The 15728-nt window shown below is 42.4% G+C and overlaps 1 protein-coding gene and 1 pseudogene across 1 annotated transcript in view; both read left to right on the top strand.

Moving 5' to 3' along the window:
• The window catches only part of LOC140710301 (endogenous retrovirus group K member 8 Gag polyprotein-like), a 393717-nt gene that overhangs the window by 211320 nt on the left and 166669 nt on the right, over positions 1–15728 (top strand).
• LOC103230922 (peroxisomal targeting signal 1 receptor-like) lies at positions 75–4304 on the top strand (annotated as a pseudogene).

Below are 15728 nucleotides of genomic sequence, written 5' to 3'. Positions count from 1 at the left end.
GTCTTTATAGCAGTTTTGAAATACACATTATTTATTATAGTCACCATTCTGTGCAATTGATCACTAAATCTTATTTCTCCTAATTGAAACTTGGTACACGTCGAAGAACATTTCCCCTCTTTTTATTCACTCCATCTCCTAGCCTCTGTCACATTTTCATTCATATTAGGTAACATTAAGGTCATTATAGAAATTAACTTTTTGGTGTCCCACAACTAAATGAACATAAATAATGTTAACTTTGTTAGTAAGTTATACTAATTAGGCATAGGAATAAATGGCAGCTGTTTTTGCCAGTAAACAAAGGATGCCCATTATTTTCAAATATTAGATATGAGTATTTTAGGTGGTAAAGTTTTAGGCCTAAAATATGTCATTGAATTTATTATCCCAGAAACCCAGCAGGTCATATTTTCTGAACATTGTAAATAACAATAGAAATTATTGACTAAAATGTTACCAGCAAGTACTATCTCACCACATGAAAATTGCATTGAAATATTTAAATTTGTAGTTCAAATGGAAGACTCAGATTCTTTTCATGGATTCAGGGAAGTGCTCATGAGGAAGCATGGTGATTAAGCCAAAAATCTGAATTCAGGTAAATAATTCTGCCAATATGTTCTCAATGGTGTAGAAAATCAGTAGTTTTGGCCATATATAGGTACTATTCTCTGACGTAGAGTACATTTATTTCAGAAATTTGTGCTAAATGTAAAATCAGTTCCCTAGTATTAAAGTTAAACTCTACAAATTATTACTTTACAGTATGTTGAGGAAAGGATATGTTCTATATAAAGTAACTTGAGATTTATTGTCTATTACAAAAAAAAATTGTGTAAAATATATTTCATGTGTACACTGTTGACATTTGTGCTTGGAAAAATACTATAGATTCTACACATTTTAAATGTAGAAAGCTAAAATCCTCAGAAAGTTACAAGAATCTTTAAACGACTGTATAGCATTGAAAGTGAAAGTAAAATATGAGAATTTTCCAACTAGAGAAGCAAACGAAAGAAATCATTTAGGAAAATAATCAACTGAGAAGTAAGCGCTCCTGTTAGATATGGGTGGTCAGAGTTGCCAAATCCATGTGGGTTGCCCAACTTGCCATAAAGCAAATTTAAAAAACAGACACAAACGGCAGATGTCTGAAATGTAATATCTCCCATAAGTGAAAAGAAAGTTAAAACTTATGTTACACACAGTTATAGGACTTATTTTTTAAATGTTTAAGTCAACACAATGAGAAAAACAGGAAATATATATATATATATATATTACAGAGCAAAAGACTACAAGCTTGACAAGCCATATTTGAAAAAGCCAAATACAAACAACCTACTTAACATACAACGTATGAGTTAAATATTAAATTAGTCTCAGCTGATGAGATTAGTGAACCGAAATACTGAGCATGATTAATGTAGTTAAATACAGTAAAAAGAGAAAACAGCCCCCGACCTCAGCAGAAGGTCTAAGGCCTGGCCCCCGCCCCCCATCCCTGCCCGGAGCCCTAGCCTCTGAGGCAGTCTCCAAGCCTTTGGGAGTAGCTTCTGAAGATGAGTTGGTGGTTGAATTCCTGCAGGACCACCATGTACCCCTTGTATCCCATGCCCCTCAGACATTCACGATGGATGAACTGGCTGAGATGCAGCAGATTGAACAGTCAAACTTCCTCCAGCCTCCCCAGAGAGCCCCTGGTATGGCCGACTTGGCCTTGTCTGAGAACTGGGCCCAGAGTGTCTTGCAGCTGGAGATGCTGTGGATGTAATTCAGGATTGTAATGAGACAGACTGGTCCCATTCATTCATTTCTGAAGTTACAGACCCCTTGGCTGTTTTCCCCACCTATTGGGCAGAGGCATATTTGGAGCAATCAGGGGAGAAGCTGTGGTTGGGAGAGCCTAAGGGAGCAGCAGCTGCTGATTGTTGGACCATGAATGTCATCCTGAGAAGGATCTGCAGCACATGGCCAATGACTTTGTGGCCAAAGGGGATGACTCCAAATTGGCTAATTCTGAGTACATCAGATGCCTGGGTTGACCATTCACAAGACCAGTAAACACAACTGCCCTTGATAGGGAGTTTGAACGCGCCAAGTCAGCTATAGAGTTGCAGGCGGAGTTGGAGGAGATGGCAAAACGAGATGCTGACGCTCACCCCTGGCTTTCTGACTATGATGACCTCACATCAGCTTCCTTTGATAAGGGGTACCAGTTGGAGGAGGAGAACCCCCCACGTGATCACCCTCAGCCTTTCAAAGAAGGGCTGCAGTGACTTCAGGAGCTGGCCTTGTTGTGGGAAGTCAGGGACCCCAAACGGAGGGACCAGCTGAAGCCACAGCAGAAGAACATAAATTGTGAAGATTTCATGGACACTTATTAGTTCCCCAAATTAATACTTTTATAATTTCTTATACCTCTCTTTACTGTAATCTCTGAACATAAATTGTGAAGATTTCATGGATATTTATCACTTCCCTAATCAATATTCTTGTGATTTCCTGTGCCTGTCTTTACTTCAATCTCTTAATCCTGTCATCTTTGTAAGCTGAGGATGTATGTCGCCTCAGGACCCTGTGATAATTGTGTTAACTGCACAAATTGTTTAAACAATAGGAAATCTGGGCATCTTGAAAAAAGAACAGGATAACAGCGATCGGTGTTCAGGGAACAAGGGAGATAACCATTAGGTCAGGCTGCCTGAGAGTCAGGCGGAACAGAGCCATATTTCTCTTCTTTCAAAAGCGAATAGGAGAAATACCGCTGAATTCTTTTTCTCAGCAAGGAACAGCCCTGAAAAAGAGAATGCGTTCCTAGGAGGGGGTCTCTAAAATTGTCGCTCTGGGAACGTCTGTCTTTTATGGTTGCAGATAAGGGATGAAATAAACCCGGGTCTCCCGTAGCGCTCCCAGGCCTATTAGGATGAGAAAATTCTCACCTAATAAATTTTGGTCAGACCAGTTGTCTGCTCTCAAACCCTGTCTCCTGATAAGATGTTATCAATGACAATGCATGCCTGAAACTTCATTAGCAATTTTAATTTCGCCTGGTCCTGTGATCTCACCCTGCCTCCATTTGCCTTGTAATATTTTATTACCTTGTGAAGCATGTGATCTCCGTGACTCACACCCTTTTCGTATCCTGCCTCCCCTTTTGAAAATGACTAATAAAAACTTGCTGGTTTTGTGACTTGGGGGGCATCATGGAACCTGCCAACATGTGATGCCTGCCCTGGACACCCAGCTTTAAAATTTATCTCTTTTGTACTCTCACTTTATTTCTCAGACTGGCCAACACTTAGGGAAAATAGAAAAGGACTCATGTTGAATTATCAGGGACAGGTTCCCCCAATAGTCCCTGCCAAATGCTATGCTGCATTTTGAGGCAGCTATGCAGCAGAATCCTAAGAATATGGAAGCTTGGCAGTACCTGGGTACCACCCAGGTAGAGAATGAACAAGAACTGTGAGCCATCAGAGCATTGCAGAGGTGTCTGGAGCTAAAGCCAGATAACTGACAGCACTGATGGCGCTGGCTGCAAGCTTTACCAACGAGCCCCTGCAGCAGCAGGCCTGTGAAACCCTGCTACACACCAGCCTGTGCCTATCTGGTGACACCTGCTGAAGAAGGGGCTGGTGGGGCAGGACTGGGCACCAGCAAGCATATCTTGGGATCTCTGTTGTCTGACTCCCTGTTTCTTGAAATGAAGGAGCTCTTCCTAGCAACTGTGCAACTGGACCCTATATCCATTGACCCCAGTGTGCAGTGTGGCTTGCAGGTCCTTTTCAACCTGAGTGGAGAGCATGACAAGGCCATGAACTGCTTCACAGCTACCCTCAGTGTTCGTCCCAATGACTATTTGCTGTGGAATGGAAACCAGAGTGAAGAAGCAGTAACTGCATACCGCCAGGCCCTTGAGCTCCAGCCTGGCTGTATCCAGTCCCACTGTAACCTGGGCATCAGCTGCATCAATCTGGGGCTCACTGGCAGGCTGCAGAGCACTTTCTGGAGGCCCTGAACATGTGGAAGAAAAGCCAGGGCCCTCAGGGTGAATGAGGTGCCATGTCAGAGAACACTTGGAGCACCCTGCATTTCGCCTTCTGTGTTAGGGCCAGAGCGACGCCTGTGGGGTGGCTGATGCCCGGGATCTGTCCACCCTCCTAACCGTGTTTAGCCTGCCCCAGTGACAGTGGGATGGGCTGCCCTGTGAGTGTCTGCCTAGACAGTTCCCCCCTCTGGATGTGATGTGAGTCCCTCTCCCCAAATGCACCTACCAAGCGGGTAGGCTGATGACCCTAAGTGGTAAGGCCTTTCAGAAGCTGTTCTAGTTCCTACATAATCATAGGAAAACACAGCTTGTTTTCTCTGCGTCCCTTCATAATTGAAGGGCTGTACATCCAGCTACAGAGCTCTCTGCTTATCATTCTTGAGGATGCTTGTTGGGGAGGACCCAATGATCTAGGCTAACTGTTGTCATCAACTGCCATTTCTGATAGGGTCTACCGCGTCATGTCTCTCCTTTCCCCACTGTTACTGGGAATTGGTAATAGTTCAGTGTAAGTAGGAGCTTCATCTGCTGTGGCCTCTAATGATGACTGTCTGGGATCAGGTGTTAGGAGTTGGCCTGTCAGATGGAATTGTTTATTTGGCTCTGCAGAGCTGAGTTTTGGTAGGGGTGCTCATAGTTCTGTCATTCTTGGACCTCTCCTGGCTGAGCTCCGATTCCCTGTGAGTACGATGCTGATGCAAAAATGCTGTGTCGTCATCCCAGCAGTCCTCAGGAGCTGCCAGGGCCAACTGTTACAGACTGTCTGGGTGTGGGGTGGGAGGAAGGTTCACTTGTGAAATGAGGCTGGGTGGGAGTGGGGAGGGACTAGATCAGATGATATCAAGAGCTCCATTCTGGGTCCTTGGTGGGAGAACAGAGCAAGTGGGAAGGGGGTGTGATGAATGCAGCAATCCCTCCTCCTCTTAGAAGTACCTGTGAATAGGAATTGGGCTAACTCTTCTACTAGGTTGGTTCAGAGATTGCAATCTTGCCAAATTTCTAGTAAAGAGCAGGTTCAGTGTTATCATAAGCCTTTGCTGTACCTCTTGAAATGTTTCTAGGGGAAAGCATTAGAAAATCCCCTTCTCCCATATTGTGTTCAGAAGGTGAAAACTGAGGGAAAATGAGGCAGCAGCTTGGATTCCTCTCAATTGTCCCCTGCAAGGGGAGATACACTAACCCCCAGAAATGACTGCTAAGCCTCTTGCCTTGTCTTCAGTGGCTAATGATCAGACACATATATATATATGTATATTTTAACTATCATGGTCCCAAGATTCCTTTCTGAAATTTATTTTTCTTCATAAGAATATGTGTAAATGATTTACAAATAAGACTAAAATATTTGTTTAGGAAGGAAGGAAGGAAGGAAGGAAGGAAGGAAGGAAGGAAGGAAGGAAGGAAGGAAGGAAAACAGTCAGGCATGGTGGCTCATGCCTGTAATCCCAGCACTTTGGGAGGCCAAGGCAGGCGGATCATGAGGTCAGGAGTTCAAGACCAGCCTGGCCAACATAGTGAAACCCTGTCTCTACGAAAAATTAGCCGGGTGTGGTGTTGGGCGCCTGCAATCCTAGCTACTACAGAGGCTGAGGCAGGAGAATCACTTGAACCTGTGAGGCGGAGGTTGCAGTGAGCCAAGATTGCACCATTGCACTCCAGCCCAGGTGACACTCCAAGACTCCATCTCAAAAAAAGAAAACGTAAAACAAATACATATATCTATGAAGACTAGAATGCTAGAATGAGAAGGAATAGGACAAATCTCTTTTTTTATGGGATATATTAAAATAATTTGAATAATGCCTTTAAGAGTTGGTGGTTTGTAAGTTTCTACACGAAAACCAGACATAAATCCTTGAATTCAGAAATGCAGTCTGTCAAAAAGTGAAAAAAAAAAATTACTTAAAAGAAATAAGCTGGATAACACCAAAGAGAAGAAAAATACTAAAAATCAGTGTAATGATGAGAGCAAAATTTCTACAGCTTTTGTAAATCTCAAAACATAAATAGGAATGGCACTAAGAGAAATTATTTATTAAAGCTAGAAGTAGATACTAGGCTAAAATACCTTTAACAAAAAAGGGTAAATTAAAATATATTTTTAAAACCCTGAGTGATTTGTTTACCAATAGGAGCTTTTTAAAAGTGTACTTCAAGAAGAAAAAATAATGTTTTGTGTATAAGATTAAAAATGAAAGTGTGGCCAGACTCGGTGGCTCACACTTGTAATCCCAGCACTTTGGGAGGCTGAGGCAGGTGGATCACGAGGTCGAGATCAAGACCAGCCTGACCAACATGGTGAAACCCGTCTCTACTAAAAATACATAAATTAGCCAGACGTGGTGGTGTGCGCTTTTAATTCCAGCTACTCAGGAGGCTGAGGCAGGAGAATCACTTGAACCCAGGAGGTGGAGGTTGCAGTGAGCAGAGATCACGCCACTGCACTCCAGCCTGGGCAACAGAGCGAGACGCCATCTCAAAAAAAAAAAAGAAAAAGAAAGTGTCAGAGACTTGATTTGGAAATATCAAACCCTGATGGACACTGAACTAAAGAAATTAGACTTTGGCAGCATCAAGTAAACTATTTAAATATAATGCAATTGCTATTTAATTGATTGCATTTAAGTCAGTTAACAAATCCTGTACTATTTGCATAGTTTAACTGGTGGCAAAAAAATCTATTTCTCTTCAGAAGATTTTTGTCCCAGTACAATCTTGTTAAAAATGGGTGGGGCGCTTTGATAGAAATATTTTTTAGAATATTGATGATTCTTCCGTCAGGACTGATTTGTACCAAAAGACAGACAGTGGCACAGAGAGAGACCACAGGCATCTGGACATCCCGGATGACTGGGCCAGGAACCCATCGCGTGGTTAAGGAGGATGAAGTAATAATGTCCACTGAGTACATGACCACAGAGCAACTCACCAGAAGACACAGGCTGGTCTGCGTGGCCCTTTTCTCTGGGGAGGCTCTTGGGGAATGGCTGGTGTTGCAAAGGCTCCGGTATCACCTCTCATGCCTGAACAAGAGAATGACCATGTACATACTGGAGAGCAGCATGATTCCTACAAAGAAAATATTCTGAAATAATATTAGAATAAAAAACAGTCCCCTGAGAATGGAGCTCATTGGAGAAAGTGAGCAGAAGTCACTGACACTCAGTAAATTGAATTGGTCTGGGTCACACTGAAACAAGCTACAGTGCAGATGATCATGCTACTACTGGAAGATAATTTATGTTTTTGTTTAAGTCTCACCTACCACAAGATGCGAGGGCTGACGGTCATGGCCTGGAGCATGTTCAGGAGGCAGGTGGTGGTGATGGCCAGACCCCTCATCACCTTGTTCATGTAGAATAGTGCTTGACATTTGAGGTCCTCCCAAAAATGCAGTGACTCAAACACTGTCTAAAGAGAAAAAAATCCACTAGAGTGGGGTGCGTCATTGAGTGAACAAAAGTCAAGTGACAGGTGATCAGGTCTGTGTGCTTTGGCCTGTGATCCAAGAGTGTGAAGATGAAGAAGAAAAGGAGAAAGGTGTTGACTGGGACTGCAATGTCCAGTCATTGTCCCAGCTTGAAAATAAAGTGTTCTTAATAATGAACTTTATGTATTTTTCATGTTTTACTTTTTTTTTTTTCTTCCCAAGACGGGGTCTTGGTCTGTCACCCTGGCTGAAGTGCAGTGGTACAATAATAACGCATTGCATTCTGGGCCCCCTGGGCTCAAGTGGCCTCCTGCCTCGTCTCCCAAACAGCCAGGATTCCAGGTGAAGCTAATTGTAGTGGTGTTGGAGTCTCGCGATGCTGCCAGGCTTGTCTTGAGCTCTTGGCCTAAAGTGATTCTCCTACCTTGGCCCCCCAAAGCACTAGAATTACAGGTGTGAGCTACCTCACCTGGCCAGAAATTGGCTTTGTACATCAGAAAAATCCCAAAAGATCTCACATCATCATTGTTAATTCTGCATTAGTGAAAATTATCACAAATCACTTTTATTGTTTTACCCTCTTAATCTTGATAAGCCCTATCTCATATAAATATTGATAATCCAGCCTCTGCATTATTTTCTACACCAATTAGTATGTGAAATACCAACACATTTCTTATAAGATGCACACTATGTATCTATCTATTCCTGGGTATAGTTACCCATGGTACCTGGGCATCCCTCTTTAGAAATCGTATCTTTTTTTTTTTTTTGAGACGGAGTCTCGCTCTGTCACCCAGGCTGGAGTGCAGTGGCCGGATCTCAGCTCACTGCAAGCTCCACCTCCTGAGTTTACGCCATTCTCCTGCCTCAGCCAGGAGTAGCTGGACTATAGGCGCTATAGTAGCTGGGACTATAGGCGCCCGCCACCTCACCCGGCTAGTTTTTTTTTTGTATTTTTTAGTAGAGACGGGGTTTCACCGTGTTAGCCAGGATGGTCTTGATCTCCTGACCTCGTGGTCCGCCCGTCTCGGCCTCCCAAAGTGCTGGGATTACAGGCGTGAGCCACTGTGCCCGGCCTAGAAATTGTATCTTTGTTCTGCATTCTCATTTTATATTTATCACATTGATGCTACAAATAAAAAAAAGACCCAATCATATGTGCACAGTGCAACTGAATAAAATTTATGCTAATAGGAAAAGAATCACCAAAACAATTGAAAAAATAATATCTAGTTGTCTTTCTGACATGCTGACCTTTCAATGCTTTTAATTCTTTGTCTCTCACATTTTGAATCTTTGTGATTAGACGTTTGAACCTACCATAGTAATTCAGGATAGTATCCTTATTTTTTGCCAATAAATTAGCAATTTTGATCCCATGTGCAGCTTCTTATACCCATTGCCATGAAGTGTATATTTGCTGTATCTGAGAATTAGAACAGGGGCACCTTTGGAGGGCATTACTGTGCTTACCAAACCCTATTAGCTGTATCACATAAAAATGGCTCTGGCTCTCTTACAGTTTAGTTTCCATCTCAAAAATAAATTTTCTACGTCTCAACAGAGGATTCCCAATGTCCAGCTGTGAATTGTCAATAGAATAACACTAGTTGTAATCACTTTATGACAACCATAAAGTTGCATCAAAATGATCAAATGTTGGTCCTTTTCTTGAGATTCCACCTAATAGACAGATCCCCTCTTTTGCTTTGAAAACACTTATTTCTCCAATAATAAAGGTAATTTCCCTCTAGTTTTGTTAGGACACCTGTAATATCAGAACACCTGGCATAATTTCACTGAGCAATTTTGAAATTACTCTCTAATGTTATTGGCCAAGATGCAGGCATAATTGTTTTATCAAATTAATCTAGTGATTAGAACAAGTCAACTTAATGACACAAAAAATTAGAAAACCATTCCACACCACTCAGTTTTTTTCTGAGATGACAGCTGTCAAAATTATATTTTAAAGGTCACTTATCACAGTACCATCCCATGTATATATGGAGCAATAGATGATAGATTAGATAGATGTAGATATCTCAATGCAGAAATGGTGACAATTAGTATTTTCGCCTCTTACTCAGAAATTAATGGTTAAGGTAGAAAATTTCTCTAAAACAACCTCATATGTATGAGCTAATCATTTCAACCTTATCTGTTGAAATGATTGTTAATAATTCTTCAAAATCTTAGTAAAGGAACACACTTCCAGAACCAAACAACGGACAGTTCCACGAACATGCACCTTTACCCTCAGCACAACTTGGTTTTGCTGTCGTGATAACACCAGGAAAAGAGCCAGGATATCATCGATTTAAAGGCTTAATGGTCTCTCTTTGGAGGAGTATAGCTCCAGTAAAAGAATACTTGGACTTGGACTATCAATATATGTGCAATTATTTATAAACTACATGTCCACATAATTTTGTTAATAAAACACATGTAAGCCATATAACGAAAAGAGATAAAATCGGAAATCTGATGTTTTATTCTCTTACCCTAAGATATATTTAGCTCACTCCACATATTTCACACCCTTCTCTCTACAAATAACCATCACATGCTGAAAAATACTTTATCTGCTGAATCACCAGATGGAGTCCCTCCAACAAGTCTCTTGAGGTCATTGGTGTTGAGACTACACAAGAAAGGATCACAATCCTGCGGATTAGAATTGACAGCTAAAGTGTATTTATTTTCATTATTTCTTTTGGAAATTTATCTCTCAGACTCTAACTGCTGATCATTGTCAAAGACATGTATGTGCACCCAAAAGTCATTATCATTTATTTATTTAAATTTTAAAGTTCATTTTCTGTCCTATTTTTTACTTCATGAATCTGGCAACTTCACTACGAATCCCAGGATTTGCAATAATATGGTACTGAGCTGGGAGAAACAATATAGAAGAACATAAGCAGAGAGCGTATCTCTAGGTGGATCACAGTGCAAAGGACTATTGGGTCTTACATGATACATTGAAAACTGATCAATTTAATGCACATCTCAGCCCTCCCTATGAGAAGTGACAGCCATGGGTGGCTGGGGCTGAGGGTGAAGCTCCCAAGGCCTCTCAGGAAACAGATAATGCAGATCAAGTTCATCCTCACGTTGGCTTTCACCTCAGACTATTCGAAGTATTGTAAGTCCCAGGTATTTACGTAATTATGAATAATGATGGGAAAAATTTACCATTAAATGAACAAGACACAAGAGACTGATGATAAAATCTGTGAGCTTAATCGACACATCTGAAGAAAAGAGGAGCATACTAGAATGAAAAAGCCATTTACACAAATCCAGAAGCAATTTTACAGGCAACTTTTACATGCAACTAATGTGTTCTTTGAAAAAAAAAGTTTGCTGAGAACTCTCTCCTCAACTCTATCACAATATATAATTTTTACTGTTATTTGTGATAGATGGTGTCATTTTATAAATGACTGTACGGTGATCATTGTGGTCATTTAAGAATATAATCTTTATAATAAAAGTATTCCGTGTTTTGTTTTATTAATAAAAATGTCATTGTTATTATATGCAAGTAACAGCCAGCATTTTAAAACCTATGACTGGTCATTGATAACATAAAATGATTATAAGAATTTCACGTTAAAAGTCAAAGAGGAGATGGCTAATGCATGCTGGGCTTAATACCTAGGTGGTGGGTTGATAGGTGCATGGGCCCAGACTCCCCTTTTCTCTGTGATTGGAGTGGATGCCAACAGTGAGGAGAAGCCAGACAGTGGGAGCAGCACTTCTGAGCCTGTGGGGGTGAGGGGGACCTCCCTGGGCCCTCCAGAGTTCAGCGATGCCTGGGTCTGCAGCCGTGGCGGCTGCGCCCAGGAGGATGGGGCTCCTGCCTGCTCCAGCTACCACGAGCACAGGGATGCCCAGCTCACCGACGGGTCAACCCCCAAGAACATTTATAATTTCTCTAGAATGGCATAACCCTTCTGAAAGCTGACGGGGACCTTGGGAATCTTCTTCCAGAGGGCCCTGGTCAGGGATGTTGGCCTGGTTGTGAGACAGACAACCTCCTACCCTCCCTGTGCCTCCTGGGCCAAGATATGGAAACCTCACCACGATGCCCTGCCAGTGGCAACAGGCCAAGGACGGGGTCCGCTTGGGAGGTGCAAGTGGTTCTGGGGCTCCCAGGAGAATCCAGAACTTCCTGCAGACAGATGCCCCTTTTTCCTCACTTGTGGTCCAACTGATATACTGGATGGTGAGATAAACCGTACATTTTAATTTTTACATATTTTTTTCATTACATGTAAAATGTATATTTAAACAATCAGACACTGGATTTGAAGGGAAAAGTATTTGAGGTTCATTCTTTTCTTTCAAATGTCATTTAGTCCTGTGTATGAACAGATTCGCCCTATGTGTAGCAACTATGTAGATAAAAAAGTTATGAAATTGTTTTTGGTGTTACAATGCTATATTAAAAACATTAAAATTCACCAATCGAACAATCTATGCAAGGGTATTTTTTTTTTTTGTTATCGTTGTTAAAGTCCTGAAATACAGAGATAAGAGCCGAATGACTAGCCACTGGTAGAGAAACAGTCTTCACAGGGCCAGTATTTTTCTGCCCCATCTCATCTGGCTGCTGATCAACACGTGTCGTTTAGTACAAACAAGCACACAAAAACAGCAATATGCTTGTGTGCCTACCCCAGATGCTTTATGTGCAATAATGGAATGAGGAAGGGGAAGATAAGAGAATGGAGAAAAGGATACTGTACCAGTCAGAACGTGGAGTCAGAACGTGGTGAAATCACATGGTGGTTTTCTACACGAGAATGTCTGCTGGAGCTGTAGGAAGAAGTTCTGGGGGAAGGAGCAGGTGTGTTCTTAGAAGACCCTCCTGTCTGCTGCTGGACACATCACCTGTTTATTTGTCCTCCATTTCCCGCTTTGCAGGTGTGTCCGTTTCACTGAGTAACCAGTCCTAAAATCCACATCTGATTTGCTTCACGGCCAAGCCCTGCCATTCGCCATAGGCTTCCACCCCTTCATTCAGTGATGTGTGCTTCTTCCCCTTCAACTGCACCCCAGACCCATCCTAGCCTCCACCTTCAAATTCACAGAATTGTTGTTCTGTCTTGACTCAAACGTTTTTCCTGCCGCAGCAGAGCACTGAAAGTCTCTTAAGTTACAGCTTCACAACAGAAGTCCAAAGTCTGCACAGAACCAGCAAATCTGCAGCCACAGGAGCAGCAGCATGATGAGGCAGCAGAGCTTTATTCCATGTTTTCATCACCATTCCTACAACAGCAGTGGCAGCAGCAACAACGGCTACTACTTCTAATTGTGGTAAAAATACTTAGAATAATGATGCATAATAATAATTGTAGTTGTCGACATTTTTGGTTTATATATGATTATTTGTTATGTTCTACAATTTACTTTTAGTAATATACACATAACTTTTGTCATCAACATCAGGACCCTAAAACACCACACCTGGTGAATGAATGTCACCTGTGGACCTAAGGCCTTCACCTGCTGGTGCAGGCGCTCTCACCACTCCATCTCCAGAGGATCTGGTCCACCTTCTGAGCCAATACAGTAGCCCTGACACTCACATGATCTATTTGAGGTCTTGGAAAACAACCTTCCCTTGTTAAAAATCAAAGGATGGGCCGGGCGTGGTGGCTCACGCCTGTCATCCCAGCACTTTGAGAGGCTGACGCGGGCTGATCACAAGGTCAGGAGATGGAGACCATCCTGGCTAACATGATGAAACCGCATCTCTACTAAAAATACAAAAAACTTAGCCAGGCGTGGTGGCGGCGCCTGTGGTCCCAGCTACTCGGGAGGCTGAGGCAGGAGAATGGCGTGAACCCGGGAGGCAGAGCTTGCAGTGAGACAAGATCGCGCCACTGCACTCCAGCCTGGGCGACTAGAGTGAGACTCTGTCTCAAAAAAAAAAAAAAAAAAAAAAAATCAAAGGATGGCTTCAAATTGTATTCAGCTGTTTTGTTAAATGGCAGCAGGAAGAAATTTTTCTCAGCAGCTCTATTTTTATGTCACTTGCTTTCAGAGTAAGAGGTTATTTCAGACACAGTGGTTTGATTTAGTCTTTGTTGAAAATAGCCTACAAACAACAAAAAGGGATGAATAGAATTTGTGTTCATGTGGAGGGCATCATCTCTGCTTTTAAATAAAAAATATATATCGAACGTTGGTTTCCTAAATTAGGAAATAAACCATTTCCTCAAATTATTTCAAGTTGTTCCAAGATGCTTCAGAAGCATTCTCTGGAGGCAACTGTTCCAAATGGTGAAGAGTACTAGATGGATCAGAATCTCACAGGATTCTTACTTCTATTGCAGAAGATTACTTTCCAGGACTTCAAAGGTTTAGAGAAGCTGCTTGATTTGTGTGGCTTACAGAGGTGCATGGGCTTTGGAGTCAGGAAAAGTTAATCCTGAGGCCCAGCCCAGCCTCTTAGTAGCTGTGAGGCTTTGGACAATTTCCTTGTCTTGGAAAGTTATGTAAACCTCATCTGCAAGAAAAGGCATGACACTGATTGCAAAAATGACAGCAATTCTTCATCCCTTCCTGTATTTATGCCCTTTGTGATATGCTTTTATAGCTGCTTTCATTGAGAGGCAGAATCTCTTTCCCAAACCTTGAATCTCACTGGCCTGATTTGCCCTGGCCAGTAGAAAGCTGTGAATATGACCACGTGCCAGTTTGGGGCCGAGGCACAAAAGTTCTTGGATGCTTCTGCTTTTTATTTCAGAACCCTGTCATCTCCACGATAACAAGTCCCTGTCAGCCTGCTAGAGGATGAGATACTATAGGGGAGAAACTGAAGTGCCACAGTTGACAGGCAGCTCACCCTCAGAAGCAGCATTGCCTGGTCAAGCAGCAGCTGACCACACGTGCCTGAAAGGGCCTGGCTGAGACCAAAAGAATGGCTCACCTGAGCCCAGCCTAGAAGGTGGACCAGCTCAATCTAATAAGTTTTGGGGAGTTTTACTATGAAGCAATAGGTAATATGTACACCTAGCGCAGACAGGATGCCAGGATTCAGTGACATGTTGATGACAAGTTACGAGGCAAACACATGGCACCCTGTATGCACTGATTTCCTTTTCCCTTTATGTAAAGTTGGATCTCTGGTTAGACAGTGTTGAGCCATACAGAAGTGCATGCAGACATGCATGCATGTGATCAGTGCTTCAACTCACACACTTAAATTCCACACCACAGGAGGAAACAGAAAACCACAGCCTGCCCGTTAGGGCCAAAGCCAAATTGCAAACTGAGAAGTTTATCTTGAAGGTGTTCCCTCCACATCTAAAGTCCTGAGGTTAAGGCTGTGGACAAATCTGAAGACATGGGTTTTCTTCTCCCGGGGCGCCTCGTCTTTTTTCACTGTCTTATCTATAGAAGAGGCAGGGCCCCTGGCAAGAGCAGGTGGGAAATCGTAGACTCCCTCTAGATACTTCTTTATTGCAGCCTACTTCTCTCTCTGGGCACTGTCTCTGCCACCCTTAGGCCTGCGGAGAGATGTTAGCAGAAAGAGGGCGTTCCCTCACCTCTAGCAGAAAAGAGGGGTTCGGGCCCTTCACTGCCTGAGGTCAGGGGAGCCAGAGCCCTCAAAACTGCACTTCAGTGTGACAGTCACTGCCCACAGGGGTCTACTTAGCACCTAGAATGTGGCTGGTCTGAATTGGTACGTGCTGGAAGTTTAAAACGCAGAGTGACTTTGAAAGATTTAGTACCAAAAAACAAAGAACGACAAAAAATCCTTCATTAATATTATATTGATTATATATTTAAATTATAATATTTTGTATATATTGAGTTAAAGTATTACAATCAATTTTGCCTGTTTATTCCTCTTTTCTTTCGCTACTAGAAATTTAAAAATGACACCTATGTCTCACATGTGATTTCTATGGAAATTGCTGCTTTGGAGGACTGCTTCCCTTTTCAAAACTCGGGCTCCTCGGACTGCTTCCTCAGAAGACCAGAGGCCATGAAGGTTAGTAAGTCTGAAATGTTAAAAGAATTATTATTAGATTGTTTCCTATTTTAAATATCATATATATTATTCACAAATGAATGTAACGTTGTATACAAGGTTAAGTGTGTATAAATGAATGTCCCCTAGGCAAGGCTGGGTCCCAGCCCCAGAGAGGAAGCCCTCCCCGAAAACTGCTGTTGCCAAAACGCTGCCTCTTTCAGACACGCGTGGGAGCGTGTCACCTG

The sequence above is a fragment of the Chlorocebus sabaeus genome, chromosome 25 (genome assembly GCF_047675955.1).
Source record: "Chlorocebus sabaeus isolate Y175 chromosome 25, mChlSab1.0.hap1, whole genome shotgun sequence".
Classification (NCBI taxonomy): Eukaryota; Metazoa; Chordata; class Mammalia; order Primates; family Cercopithecidae; genus Chlorocebus; species Chlorocebus sabaeus.
The sequence above is the reverse complement of the archived record's forward strand: the minus strand, read 5'-3'. Positions and strand labels throughout refer to the sequence as shown.